Below are 9858 nucleotides of genomic sequence, written 5' to 3' on the forward strand. Positions count from 1 at the left end.
AACCAATTCAGAAAAACCTGAGAATTTCAGAGTGCAATTCACAGCAGTTTCTATCTCGATGAAACTGTTTCCAAACTAATATTTAACCGGTGCAGTTTCTCTAACCCTGGAAGAACCTCTGATCTGACAAAAAATCTTGTACTGGCAATCAAATGTTCTCTAGCTAGGTTGCTGTGAATAAATGGGCCCACTTCCTTAGCTCAATTTATCCAGGCAGATGGAATTCCATCTGCTCTCTTCAGTCTCTTGCCTTGTAATTCTTTCCTCTTCTGCTGCCTGCCAAGCCTTGAAAAATCTTGGCATCTAAAAATAACCTTGGTTTAAACTCAGGAAGAGCAAGAAATTCCTGGTCCTGGGTGGGGGAAGCAGGCAGCTGAGAGCACACTGTACAATTTAGGGGAACAATGAAGAGTGATGGATCATTTTGTTTTGTTTTGGAGTGCTAAAATACAAAGTGAAGAAAGAAAAGAGATGAGTTCTAGGAAATGGCCAAAAAAGAACCCCAAACAAACAAAGGATCAGATCTTTCACTGACAATAAATGGTAGAATAGCTTAAGCAAACTGGTACGGCACCGGTCAAATATATCAGGCAATAGTGCCTGATGGAATGGGATGGTCAAAATCTGAAAGGTTGTGGGTGCAGCATTACAAAGAATATAGAATAATAGAGTTGGAAGGGACTTTGGAGGTCTTCTTGTCCAACTTCGTGCTCAAGCAGCAGACCCATACCATTCTGGACAAGTTGTCCAATCTCTTCTTAAAAACTTCCAGTTTTGGAGCATTCACAACTTCTGAAGGTAAGTTGTCCCATTGAATAATTGCTCTAACAGTCAGGACATTTCAGAATTGTTTCAGAATTAGAAGGGATTTTGGAGGTCTTCTAGACTAACCCCCTACTCAGGCAGGAAATCCTATACTAGTAGTGGCTAACCTTTTTCAGCTCCTGTGGCAAAAATTGTGCACGTGCTTGCACGCTCACGTTCGCATGCCAGCACCCAGAAGGCAATGCGCGCCCCCCCCACGCATGCGTGCACAATCCTCTCACCACCGCCCCCTTACCTGCACTGCGCCTCACAGCTGATTTTTGGCCAGTTTGAGGCCTTTTTCGGCCTCCCAAAGGCTTGAGGAAGGCTTCTGCAGGCTTCAGCAAGCTTTGTAGGCCGAAAACTAGCCCCATTTCATCACTTCCTGTTTTCCGGAAATACCGGAAGTGACAAAGCGGGCTTGTTTTCGGCCTACAAAGCTTACTGAAGCCTGCAGAAGCCTTCCTCAAGCCTTTGGGAGGCCGAAAAAGGCCTCAAACCGGCCAAAAATCAGCTGTGAGGCACGCACATACGCAATGAGGTAAGTTTGCCTGTAGCTCGTGTGCTGGCACAAATGGCTCTGCGTGCCACCTGTGGCACATGTGCCATAGGTTTGCCATCACGGCCCTATACTATTTCAGACTGTTGTCCAATCTCTTCTTAAAAACCTCCAGTGTTGGAGTACCCACAACTTCTGTCTCACTTAGCAACAAAAATGTTGGGCTCAACAGAGTTTTGGCTGGATTTTGACTTTCTATTTGACTACTGTCTAGTGATGCTCTTTTGCCATAGTTCTCAGGCTTGTTTTTACTGTATTCTGTTTTTGTTTCTGGTTGCGTAACGGATGAACTCAAGACTCCACCATCTGTCCTCAAATGACTTCATCCCAAATTGGGCAGAGTCAGACAATGTTGCCTTGTTTCACGGATTCCAGCCAACGGGTGGGGCAATCCTACACAAATTTCATAGCACCAATGTTTACGTCCAGTTCATCTGGCAGCATTTTTTCTAGTGCAATTTATCAAGCGTTTGTGAAGTGCAGCCCCCTTTAATGGCTGCATAAAGTGGCTAAAATGATTTAAAATTTCAATCGGGGTGAGACAGAACTGGAGAAAGGAGAGAAAACTAGAAGACAGGGTGACTCTGCAAGTTACATTTCCAGATGACAGAGATTTTATGTGCATAATACAGGTAGTACTCCACTTATGATCATAATTGAGCCCTACATTTCTATTGTGAGAGAGCTGTTAGTGAGATTTGCTCCATTTAATGACTTAGCCACAGTTGTTAAGTGAATCACTGCAATTGTCATGCTAGTAACATGGTTGTTAAATGAATCTGGCTTCCCCATTGAACTTGCTTGTCAGAAGGTCACAAAAGGTGATCATGTGACCCTGGGACATTACAACTGCCATAAATACGAGTCAGTTGCAAAATGTCTCAATTTTGGTCCTTCTTCTTCTTCTTCTTCTTCTTCTTCTTCTTCTTCTTCTTCTTCTTCTTCTTCTTCTTCTTCTTCTTCTTCTTCTTCTTCTTCTTCTTCTTCTTCTTCTTCTTCTCTTCTTCTTCTTTCTTCTTCCTCCTCTTCTTCTTCTTTCTTCTTCCTTCTTCCTCTGCTTCTTCTTCTCCTCCCTCCCTCCTCTTCCTCTTCCCCTCCCTGCCCTCCCTTTTGCTTCTCTTTCTCCTTCCTTCACCTTTTTCCTCCTCTTTTCCTTCCTGTCTTCCTCCTCCTTCCCTCCTTTCCCCCCCTTCTCCTCTTCTTCCTCTTCCTCCTTATCTAAATCAAGGACTTTGGGGTGTCACAGGGGTCCTGAAACCCACTAACTTTAATAATTGTCCCTCTAACTAGGTTCTGGCAGCCTAGCCGAGAAGGAAGCAGCTCAGTAGCTATGAGTGTGTAAGTGTGTGAGAAAACAAATGTACATCATACCCAAGAAAGTTTTGCTGTACTACGAATATCTCAGGTCTCCATATACAAGTGTTTGCTTGATAGTGATTTGAGTATCTTCCTAATGAGTTCCTGGCTGTCATCCAGTGTCTCATATGGTCTATCTCAGGGGTCCCCAACCGCCGGTCCGTGGACCGTGCCGGGCCAGCGGAACAAGCCTGACCGGCCGCTGGTTGCTGGCGCCGCCATCTTTTTGGTAAAAAAGCAATTTTAATCAAAAGATGGCGGCGCCAGCGCTCAGGTGAGCTTTTCCGGGTAGAAAGCCATTTCTACCGAAAAGCTCACCAGAAGCGCTAGGCGCCGCCGTTTTTGGCGAAAATCACTCCGATGACGTCACGGAAGTGATTTTTCGTCAAAAAGATGGCGGCGCCAGCTAACGCCGAACCGGGCTGGCGCCAGCTGATGCGGAACCGGGCCGCGTCGAAAAGGTTGGGGATCCCTGGTCTATCTGACAAACCCAGAGAGCCAACTGGAGCTGCATTGAGTTAGTTGTTTCGTGTGTTGTTTAACTGGTTCTTTTATTTTTAAATTTTCAAACCCAATTTGTAACACTCTTCAGAAAGTCAAAGAGTTCAGAAAAGAAGCTGCATATAAACCAGAGTAAGTAATTCATAATAATAATTAATAAACAAATGTTTTATTCAGACTCCGTTACGAATTCAAGACAGCTGTATCGTTTGGCTGGCAGTTTTGTGCTTTGGCTGCAATAAGTTTCGATTTTTGGCTCAGAAATGGACAGGGATGCCATTTTTAGCTTTCTGTCCTGAATACAAAAGGATGCTTTAAGACATCTGAAGTGTATTAAATCTCACAAGCTGGTTCTTATTTTGAGCTTCAATGTGTTTCCAATCCCACTTTGAGGACTTTACATGGCTTTTCTCATTCCTCTGCAGCTTCCAAATTTGGGAGCCACTCCAATCTCATCCCAACCCAAAGAAAAACATTATGAGATCATCATTTCTAAGATGATTAGTGGGGCTGACTGAACGATTGAGGGGAACTATATAAGTTTAGTCTAACAAAGAGAAGGAGTAGGGGTGACATGATAGCATCTTCCAATATTTGAGGGGCTGCCACAAAGAAGAGAGGGACAATCTATTCTCCAAAGCACCAGAAGGCAAGACAAGAAACAATGGATGGAAAACAATCAAAGACAGAACCAACCTAGAACTAAGGAGAAAGTTCTTGACAGCGAGAACAATTATCCAGTGGAACAGCTGGCCTTGTGGGTGCTCCATCACTGGAGGTTTTAAGAAGAGATTGGACAGCCATTTGTCTGGAATGGTATGGGGTCCCCTGCTTGGGCAGGGAGCTGGACTAAAAATCCTCTAAAGTTGCTTCCAATTCTTGTTATTTTGTATTATAATTTATATCTTTGGTGCAAAATCCTTCTGGGTCTTCTAAGGATTCAAGCATATAGAACAAGGGTCTTCAAACTTGGCAAGTTTCAGACTTGTGGACTTTAATTCCCAGAATTCCTGAGCTAACATGGCTGGAGGAGGAATTCTGGGAGTTGAAGTCCACAAGTCTTAAAGCTGTCGAGTTTGAACACCCCTGATATAGAAGGGTTCTCCAAACTAGCAGATGACCCAGGTCTTTGGAGAAGGTTCCAATGCTGGGAAAAAAGGAAGGGAAGTGAAGAAGAGAATGATCAGGAGCCAATTAAATGGAGTCAGTTACAATGGTCATGGGTGTACCATTGGAAGATCTGAAGGATCAGGCTAGGGGAGGATCATCATGGAGAAGATCGATCTACGTGGTCACTAAGAGTCAACATGGACTTGATGGCACATGATCAGTCAGTGGGAAGACTGAGCTCCTTTGATACATCCATAGTGCTGGGAAAAGTGGAAGGAAAGGAAGATCAGTAGCAAGGTGGATGGACTCAAGTATAGTAGAAGTGCGAACACCATTGGAGGTCCTGAAAGACCAGTTAAGGGACATCTCATCATGGAGAACATCTACCTATGTGGTGGCTAAGGGTAAAAAAAAACTTGATGGCACATAATTGTGGATGGGCTCAGTCACAGTAGAGATGGGGACACCACTAGAAGACTTGAAAGACCAAGAGAGGGACATCTCATTATGGAGAACATCTACCCATGTGGTGACTAAGGATCAAAACCAACTAGATAGTACATAATCATGGATGGACTAGGTCACAGTAGTGAGGGGGATACCATTAGAAGACCTGAAAGACCAGGTGAGGGACATCTCATTGTAGTAGAACCCCTGGTCACAAATGCTTCTGACCACGACCAAATCGGGTTCCAACCCAAAAATTCACAAAATTTTTGAGTCTGGTCATGAACATATATACTCAGGTAGCAATCAAACACGACCACTGACCCAGAAGTTCCTGAAGACAAAACATTAGAAGACGAAGTTATGGAATGAATTATGGTCGTGACCAAAGGTTCTAGTGGGGACACCACTAGAAGACTTGAAAGACCAGGAGAGGGACATCTCAGTATGGAGAACATCTACCTATATGGTACTAAGAGTAAAAAAAACAACAACACTTGATGGCACATAATCTTGGATGGACTCAATCAAGACCAGTAGTGTTGGGGGTACCTTTAGAAGACCTGAAAGATCAGATGAGGGACATCTCATCATGGAGAACATCTACCTATGTGGCAGCTAAGAATCAAAAACAATTTGATGTCACAAATCAAGATTACAAGTACCATTGTCAATTAAAAAAAATAAAATACTCCTTTGGTTGTTTTAGTTGCCAGCAGAAAGGGAGTGTGTGAAAGCAGTGCATTCCTCAAATGCCTTAGATAATCACCTTGGCAGCCCAAAGCTGTCAGTGCACAAGAATATTACTGGAGAGCATGATTGATGACTCTTGTCTATGGAAGTGTCCCATTGGAGAATATACATCCAGGGGGTGGGAGAAGACCAGAGTCAAGGGGGAAATGAATGATGTATTTTAGTGTTGGCTGCACCCAGCTAACGCCAACATGGCCATTCCTAATCAAACATATATTTTTTTTAACTTTGAGAGATGTGGCTGGAGACTTATGATTTGAATAGGGGTGGATGTGTTGGAGCCCTGACACCATAACATGCAAACAGTGAGTAATGAATGTGGAGGTGAAAACCGTGAAAAGCAGACCAATTTAAGAAAAGTGTCCTAGATGGAGGGGGGAAAAAGCCACACCTCCTGGGGCCTCCCCGTGAGACGGTTGCATCAGTCTTTCCCCATTCAAAGCCCAACCCATTTCCTAGCAATGAATGAGCACATATAATACTAGAAAAGCTGAAGTAAGAGCCTGCCCGTGGATGGGTGGGGTGTCTTTTCTTGATGCCAAAGCCTTGGCTGAGGATAACACAAGTCCAGTAGTTGATGGGTGGAAAACCCAGGACTCTGCAAGGCCAGAAATAGAGTAGGGGAAAAAAAAACCTTATAAAGGAATTGTAGGGTCCAGGAACAAAAGTGTAGGTCTATTACAGATTAGCCTACAGCAACTGAAAATGTACTAGCACAGTGGCCCCCAACCTTTTTTGTACCACGGACCGGTACCGGCATCAGCACGCACGACCAAGGCAAGGCGAGCCGAGCGACCGGCCAGCCAGCTGTCCCCCGCTTCTCCCGCCACCTTCAACTCCTCCTTTGTACCTTTTTGTGCTTTTCGGGCTCTTTCTTAATCTCCTCCTAAGTAACGCGAGACTCCACCGCCATCGGGACGGCTCTTCGTTCAAGCTGCCCCCCTTCAACGAAACTAAAGCGCGAGGATTCCTTCAGCACCCAAACGCCACTTTCCAACAACCGACGACCGACAAGCTCACCTGGAAGCACTTTCTCAAGCGCCGTCGAAACAAGATGGCAGCGCCCAAGCAAACCGGTGGCCCGGTACAAAATGATCCACGGACCGGTACCGGTCCGGGGCCCGGTGGTTGGGGACCACTGTACTAGCAGGCTGAAGGGTTACAACTGTAGGTTTGTGGCTGTGTAGCTACTTGGAGCTGAGCTGATTTCAGAGTAGGTATAGCTTTAAAAGGAGAACGCAGAATCTGCCTGTCAATCCAAAGATTCACAAACTTGGATGAAACCCACGCCCTTCCCAAAGCTGCCTAGCAACAGTACAGGTACCTCCTTGACAACCACAATTGAGCCCAAAGTGTCAATAAGCAAGGCAATTGCTAAGTGAGTTTTGTTTTGCTCCATTTTACAACCTCACCGCAGTTGTTAAGTTAGTAACAAGGTTGTTAAATGAATCTGGCTTCCCTATTGACTTTGCTTTTCAGAAGGTCACAAAAGCTGGTCACATGACCTTGGACACTGCAACCGTCATAAATACACGCCAGTTGCCAGCCCTCTGAATTTTGATCACGTGACTAAGGGGATGCTGCAAGTGTGTGAAAAACAGTCATAAGTCACCTTTTAGGGGCCCTTGTTACTTTGGCCACTAAATAAATAGCTTTAAGTCAAGGACTATCTGAAATGCTTACTAACTAGAACAGGGCTGGGCAACCTTTTTGGCTCCGGGGCCTCATTGACTTTTAAAATTTGACAGACGGGCCGCCACCTGGTGTCGAAATGCCTGTCATTACAAGTCAAAATCAAATGAATGCAATCATTCAAATCAAACCTTAATTTTGTGCCAATCTTCGGCGGGCCGGATTAAAAAGACCAACGGGCCGGATGTGGCCCGCGGGCCGTAGTTTGCCCACCCCTGAACTAGAATGTATATTAAATATGCAGAGTATACTGTACATCAGGTATTAGAGATACTTTTGTAATTATACTTAGGTTTCAACAGGTGGCGCTCTGTTGCTGACCATGTCTAGTCTACAGAAATTAAGTAGGGTCAGGCCAGTTTAACACTTGGATGGGAGACTCTCAAGCCAGTAGACCGGCAAGATAAGAAAACCAGAAAAAGCAATAGCAAATTGTTTCTATATTGATCACAGATATGTCCAGCTAACCTCAAGTTTGGAGGATTTACTAAATCACGTCACATTCTTTTTATCAAGTGTCTAGATGGCTTTGCTGGTAGGGTTTGGCTTTGCTTGTCAGAAGGTCACAAAAGATGATCAAATGACCACCACACTGCAGCCCTCATAATATGAACCAATTGCCAAGCGTCCAAACTTAGATCATGTGGGGATGCTGCAACGGTCATTAACTGTGAAAAATGGTCACTTCAGTCATTGAACAAAGGTTTGTAAGTCAAGGACTGCCTATATAGGAAGATACACTCATAGTGTTTGCATTGTTGCATTCTGGAGCAGATGTAGCTTTGGATGGGCCTCAAAAACAGCCCCATGCAACTTATTTTGCAACAGTCCACATGGAACAGTTGAGGGACTCCTAGAACCATCTGGACAATGGCGTCCCTTGGCCAATGCTGCTTTTCAGCTTTGGATAGAAGCTGTAAGTCCAGGAGGACCTCCAAATTAAACACTAATTTGCTTTTTTCCTGGAAATGCTACTTCATTGAGAACGAAAGATTCTGAGGTTGTGGGGGAACATGGAACACACACCCAATTGGTTATATCAAAGTTGAGTTTAAACCTGTTCCTCCTCATCCAGACCTGAACAGCCTCCAGGCGCTTGTACAAGACCTCAATGGTATCACTCGGCAACTGTGGTCAAAGCGTACAGCAAGGAATCATCCTACTGATGGCACTTGACCCCGTGTTTGATGGATGACCCTGTCCAACAGATTCATGTCGATGGTAAACAAGACATATGAGAATGTGAAGCCCTGAGGCATCTACAAACCAGGAGCTTCACGAAGGACTTCAACCCATCTGTCAACAGACTAGAACTGGTTGTGGAGAACCACCAGCACAGTCTGAGGCCCTCACTGATCTTCACAGATGATCCATGTTTAATTTTTTTATACTTACTTCCTCTTAGGGGGGGCCTGGAACCCCCACAGAGTGCGTTCTCGGGTGGCGGATTGGGGGCCCCTACCAAGTATGGCTTTTACGCTGTAAGGGTGAGTTGGAGGGAATCAAATACCTCCCATGGACCAAGAGGCCTGATGAGTGACAGCTGGCTCATCAGTATCAACTGAAGACAGAGACCACATCATTGATCAGAAGTTTAGCACACTGTGTGGTGGCAGCCACTTGAACAATGTGTGTGCAGCGGTGTAGAAAGCAAAGGGAAGACTTGTAGACCAGGGGTCTCCAACCTTGGCAACTTTAAGACTTGTGGACTTCAACTCCCAGAATTCCTCAGCCAGCTTTGCTGGCTGAGGAATTCTGGGAGTTGAAGTCCACAAGTCTTAAAGTTGCCAAGGTTGGAGACCCCTGTTGTAGACTATATATTTCCCAGGAAAATGATGTTACTAGTGGCAAAGCCTAACAATGGCCCCGAGGTTGGGCACTCTTAAATGGAGCAGGGGTGCTAAGAATCTCCCAGTCCGCTAGAAGCATGATAAACCCAAAACTATTGAAGGCAAACAAGGTCCAGGCAGAACATCATGGCTTCAAAATCTAAGAGGCTGGTTTGGAGAAAACTTGGCAGCATTTTTCATGTGGCTGTTGATAAAAATAGGATCACCAATTTCTGATGATGGATATGGCACAAGAAGACACTTACTTTGCCTTGATTTTTATAAATAAGTCAAGGTGGCAAACATACCTAATCCTTTCCTCCTATTTTCTCCCCAAACCTTTGAGCTGGGTTGGGCTGAGGGGTGTCTGTGTGAGAGAGACTAGCCCAGTCACCCTGCTGGCCAAGTGCCTAAAGTGGGCCTAGAACTCTTTGTTACCTGGTGAATGACTCAGTCACCCAGCTGGCTTTGTGCCTAAGACAGGACTAGAACTCACGGTCTCCTGGTGATTGGCCCACAGTCACCCAGCCTTGATTTCATGCTTAAAGTAGGACTAGAACTCACAGTCTCCTGGTGATTGGCCTACAGTCACCCAGCCAGATTTCATGCTTAAAAGCAGGACTAGAACTTCCCATCTCCTGGTGATTGGCCCAAAGTCACCCAGTTGGCTCTCATGCCTATGGCAGGACTAGAACTCACCACCTCCTGGTGTCTAGCCTGAATCCTTAACTACTAAACCACATGACTTCTCCATTCAATGATTCAACGGTCTTTGGCACTGAAAGTCACCAAGAACTCAAGGGGGAC

The sequence above is a fragment of the Notechis scutatus genome, chromosome 3 (assembly GCF_049901735.1).
Source record: "Notechis scutatus isolate UNSWTSFEM ecotype Mainland chromosome 3, rNotScu1.2, whole genome shotgun sequence".
In the NCBI taxonomy this organism is placed as follows: domain Eukaryota; kingdom Metazoa; phylum Chordata; class Lepidosauria; order Squamata; family Elapidae; genus Notechis; species Notechis scutatus.